General features: G+C 40.5%; 1 non-coding gene across 1 annotated transcript; it reads left to right on the top strand.

The window, feature by feature from the left end:
- Positions 1 to 4,994: 4,994 nt before the first annotated feature.
- LOC127742685 (small nucleolar RNA R71) lies at positions 4,995 to 5,102 on the top strand. Its single transcript, XR_008004043.1, has one exon. It is a non-coding gene; the product is annotated as a small nucleolar RNA R71 (small nucleolar RNA).
- Positions 5,103 to 5,628: the final 526 nt, after the last annotated feature.

Genomic DNA, 5,628 nt, shown 5'->3' with positions numbered 1-5,628 from the left:
TCAATTTCAGCCAGAAAATACCTGAAATCATAGAAAAACACACAAACTCATAGTAATGTCCAGAAATGTGAATTTTGCATAAAAACTAATGAAAATATCCCTAAAAGTAGCTAGATCCTACTAGAAACTACCTAAAAATAATGCCAAAAAGCGTATAAATTATCTGCTCATCACAACACCAAACTTAAATTATTGCTTGTCCCCAAGCAACTGAAAATTAAATAGGATAAAAAGAAGAGAATATACTATAGATCTCAAAATATCAATGAATATTAGTTCTAATTAGATGAGCAGGACTAGTAGCTTTTTGCTTTTGAATAGTTTTGGCATCTCACTTTATCCTTTGAAGTTTAGATTGATTGGCATCTATAGGAACTCAGCGTTCAGATGGTGTTATTGATTCTCCTAGTTAAGTATGTTGATTCTTGAACACAGCTACTTTTATGAGTCTTTGCCGTGGCCCTAAGCACTTTGTTTTCCAGTATTACCACCGGATACATAAATGCCATAGACACATGACTGGGTGAACCTTTTCAGATTGTGACTCAGCTTTGCTAAAGTTCCCAGTTAGAGGTGTCCAGAGCTCTTAAGCACACTCTTTTTGCTTTGGATCACGACTTTAACCACTCAGTCTCAAGCTTTTCACTTGGACCTGCATGCCACAAGCACATGGTTAGGGATAGCTTATTTTAGCCGCTAAGGCATGGATTTATTTCCTTGGGCCCTCCTATCCATTGATGCTCAAAGCCTTGGATCCTTTTTACCCTTGCCTTTTGGTTTTAAGGGCTATTGGCTTTTTCTGCTTGCTTTTTTTTCTTTTTCTTTCTCTCTTTTTTTTCCGCCATTTTTTTCGCAAGCTTTTGTTATTCACTGCTTTTTCTTGCTTCAAGAATCAATTTTATGATTTTTCAGATTATCAATAACATTTCTCTTGTTCATCATTCTTTCAAGAGCCAACAATTTCGACATTCATAAATAACAAGATAAAAAACATGCACTGTTCAAGCATTCATTCAGAAAACAAAAAGTATTGTCACCATATCAATATAATTAAACTAATTTCAAGGATGAATTCGAAACTCATGTACTTCTTGTTCTTTTGAATTAAAAACATTTTTCATTTAAGAAAGGTGAAGGATTCATGGAATTATTCATAGCCTTAAGACATAGGCACTAGACACTAATGATCATGTAATAAAGACACAAACATAGACAAACATGAAGCTCAAAAACCGAAAAACAGAGAGATAAGAACATGGAAGTTAAGGAATGATTCAACCTTAGTGATGGTGGTGCCTTCTCCTTGAAGGACCAGTGGTGTTCTTGAGCTCCTCTATGTCTCTTCCTTGCCTTTGTTGCTCCTTCCTCACAACTCTTTGATCTTCTCTAATCTCATTGAGAATGATGGAGTGCTCTTGGTAGTCCACCCTTAATTGGTTCATATCATGACTCAATCCTTCTAGAGAAGTATTGAGTTGTTCCCAATAGTTGTTTGGAGGAAAGTGCATCCCTTGAGGCATCTCAGGGATCTCTTGATGATGAGCTTCCTCATGCATTTCTTGAGATCCATGAATGGGCTATCTTGTTTGCTCCATCTTCTTCTTAGTGATGGGCTTGTCCTCCTCAATGAGGATGTCTCCTTCTATGACAACTTCAGCTGAGTAGCATAGATGGCAAATGAGATGAGGAAAAGCTAGCCTTGCCAAGGTGGAGGGCTTTTTGGCTACATTGTAGAGTTCTAGAGAGATGACTTCATGAACTTCTACTTCCTCTCCAATCATGATGCTATTGATCATGATGGCCCGATCCACAGTAACTTTGGATCGGTTGCTAGTGGGGATGATGGAGCGTTGGATGAACTCCAACCATCCTCTAGCCACAGGCTTAAGGTCCAGTCTTCTTAATTGAACCGGCTTGCCTTTTGAGTCTCTTTTCTATTGAGCTCCTTCCACACATATGTCCATGAGGACTTGGTCCAACCTTTGATCAAAGTTGACCCTTCTAGTATAGGGGCGTGCATCTTCTTGCATCATAGGCAAGTTGAATGCCAACCTTACATTCTTCAGACTAAAATCTAAGCATTTCTCCCGAACCATTGTAAGATAATTCTTTGGGTTTGGGTTCATACTTTGATCATGGTTCCTAGTGATCCATGCATTGGCATAGAACTCGTGAACCATTAAGATTCTGACTTGTTGAATGGGGTTGGTAAGAACTTCCCAACCTCTTATTTGGATCTCATGTCGGATCTCCGGATACTCATTTTTCTTTAGCATGAAAGGGACCTCGGGGATCACCTTCTTCTTGGCCACAACTTCATAGAAGTGGTCTTGATGGGCTTTTGAGATGAATCTCTCCATCTCCCATGACTCAGAGGTGGAAGCTTTTGTTTTCCCTTTTCTCTTTCTAGAGAATTCTCCGGCCTTAGGTGCCATCAATGGTTATGGAAAAACAAAAAAGCTATGCTTTTACCACACCAAACTTAGAATGTTGCTCGTCCTCGAGCAAAAGAGGAAATATTAGATGAAGAAGAAGAAGAAATAGAGGAGAGGGGGAGAGATGTATATTTGGCCAAGGGAGATAAGAGAGGGTAGTGATGTGTGAAAATGAAGAAGGATAGAGGGGTTTATATAGCAGAGGGAGAGGGGTTAGGGTTCGGTCATTTAGGGTGGGTTTGGGTGGGAAAGAGATTTTGAATTTGAAGGTAGGTCGGGTTTGTGGGGAATAGTGGATGGATGTGAGTGGTAAAGAGGTAATGGGGAAGAGAGATTGAGGTGATTGGTGAAGGGTGTTTGGGAAAGGTCAAGGATGAATCATCCCTGCACCAATTAGGCGTGTAAAACGCCCTCTGCCTGCAATCCTGGCGTTGAACGCCAGACTGAAGCTTGTTTCTGGCGTTAAACGCCCAAATGTAGCATGTTTCTGGCGTTTAACGCCAGCCTGATGCTTGTTGCTGGCGTTAAACGCTAGCTTTTCTTAGGGTGCAATCCTGGCGTTTAAACGCCAAACTGCTGCTTGTTTCTGGCGTTCAACGCCAGATTCATGCTCTGTTCTAGAGTTGAACGCCAGCAAGATGCTCCTTACTGGCGTTTAAACGCCAGTAAGCTCTTCCTCCAGGGTGTGTTATTTCTTCTGCTGTTTTTGATTCTGTTTTTAATTTTAGCAATTGTTTTGTGACTCCACATGATCATAAACCTAATAAAACATAAAAGAACAATAGATATATAGATAAATAAAAATTGGGTTGCCTTCCAATAAGCGCTTCTTTAATGTCAATAGCTTGACAGGGAGCTCTCATGGAGCTCACAGATCATCAGAGCATTGTTGGGACCTCCCAACACCAAACTTAGAGTTTGAATGTGGGGGTTTAACACCAAACTTAGAGTTTGGTTGTGGCCTCCCAACACCAAACTTAGAGTTTGATTGTGGGGGTTTTGTTTGACTCTGTATTGAGAGAAGCTTTTCATGCTTCCTCTATATGGTTGTAGAGGAAGATCCTTGAGCTTTAAACACAAGGTAGTCCCCATTCAATTGAAGGATTAATTCTCTTCTGTCAACATCAATCACAGCTCCTGCTGTGGCTAGGAACGGTCTTCCAAGGATGACGCATTCATCCTCATCCTTCCCAGTGTCTAAGATTATGAAATCAGCAGGGATGTAAAGGCCTTTAACCTTTACCATCACGTCCTCTACCAATCCATAAGCTTGTTTTATTGATTTGTCTGCTCTCTCTAATGAGATTCTTGCAGCTTGTACCTCAAAGATCCCTAATTTCTCCATTACAGAGAGTGGCGTAAGATTTATACCTGATCCCAGGTCACACAGAGCCTTCTCAAAGGTCATGGTGCCTATGGTACAGGGTATTAAGAATTTACTAGGATCTTGTTTCTTTTGAGGTAAAGTTTGCTGAACCCATGTATCTAATTCACTAATGAGAAAGGGAGGCGCATCTTCCCAAGTCTCATTACCAAATAACTTGGCATTCAGCTTCATGATGGCTCCTAGATATTGAGTAACTTACTCTTCAGTTACATCTTCATCCTCTACAAAGGAAGAATAGTTCTCAAAGCTCATGAATGGCAGAAGGAGGTCAATAGAATCTCTATGGTTTCTATATGATTCTCAGAATCCTTTAGGTCCTCAATAGGGTACTCCTTTCTGTCTGGGAGACGTCCCATGAGGCCTTCCTCATTGGGATTCACGTCCTCCCCTTCCTCCTAGGATTCGGCCATAAAGACAATATCAATGGCCTTGCACTCTCTTTTTGGATTTTCTTCTGTATTGCTTGGGAGAGTACTAGGAGGAGTTTCAGTGATTTTCTTACTCAGCTGGCCCACTTGTGCCTCCAAATTTCTAATGAAGGACCTTGTTTCAGTCATGAAACTTAAAGTGGCCTTATACAGATCAGAGACTATGTTTGCTAAGTTAGAGGACTCTGCTCAGAATTCTCTGTCTGTTACTGAGAAGATGATGGAAAAGGCTTGCTATTGCTGAGCCTGTTTCTTCCACCATTGTTAAAGCCTTGTTGAGACTTTTGTTGATCCTTCCATGAGAAATTTGGATGATTTCTCCATGAGAAATTATAGGTGTTCCCATAGGGTTCACCCATGTAATTTACCTCTGCCATTGCAGGGTTCTCAGGATAATAAGCTTCTTCTTCAAAAGATGCCTCTTTAGTACTGTTGGATGCATTTTGCCATCCATTCAGACTCTGAGAAATCATGTTGACTTACTGAGTTAACATTTTGTTCTGAGCCAATATGGCATTCAAAGCTTCAATTTCAAGAATTCCCTTCCTTTGAGGCGTCCCATTACTCACAGGATTCCTCTCAGAAGTGTACATGAATTGGTTATTTGCAACCATGTCAATGAGTTCTTGAGCTTCTGTAGGCAAGTTTTTTTAGGTGAATGGATCCACCTGCAGAATGGTCTAGTAACATCTTAGAGAACTCAGATAGACCATAATAGAATATATCCAAAATGGTCCACTCTGAAAGCATGTCAGAAGGACACTTTTTGGTCATTTGCTTGTATCTTTCCCAAGCTTCATAGAGGGATTCACCATCTTTTTGTTTGAAGGTCTGAACATCCACTCTAAGCTTGCTCAACTTTTGAGGAGGAAAGAACTTAGCCAAGAAGGCCGTGACCAGATTATCCCAAGAGTCCAGGCTATCTTTGGGTTGTGAGTTCAACCATGTTCTAGCTCTGTCTCTTATAACAAAAGTGAAAAGCAAGAGCCTGTAGACTTCAGAATCTATCACATTAGTCTTAACAGTCTCACATATATGCAAAAACTCAGTTAAAAACTGATAGGGATCTTCTGATGGAAGTCCATGAAACTTGCAGTTCTGTTGCATTAGAGCAACTAGTTGAGGTTTTAGCTCAAAATTATTTGCTCCAATGGCAGGGATTGAGATGCTTCTTCCATCAAATTTGGAAGTAGGTGTAGTATAGTCACCAAGCATCCTCCTTGCGCCTCCACCATTGTGATTGGGTTCAGCCATGTCTCTCTCTTTTTTGAGATTCTCTGTAAGGTTTTCTCTGGATTGTTGTGCTTTAGCTTCTCTTAGCTTCTTCTTCAGAGTCCTTTCAGGTTCAGGATCTGCTTCAACAAGAATGTCCTCGTCC

This window comes from Arachis duranensis, chromosome 1 (genome assembly GCF_000817695.3).
Source record: "Arachis duranensis cultivar V14167 chromosome 1, aradu.V14167.gnm2.J7QH, whole genome shotgun sequence".
Classification (NCBI taxonomy): domain Eukaryota; kingdom Viridiplantae; phylum Streptophyta; class Magnoliopsida; order Fabales; family Fabaceae; genus Arachis; species Arachis duranensis.
The sequence above is the reverse complement of the archived record's forward strand: the minus strand, read 5'-3'. Positions and strand labels throughout refer to the sequence as shown.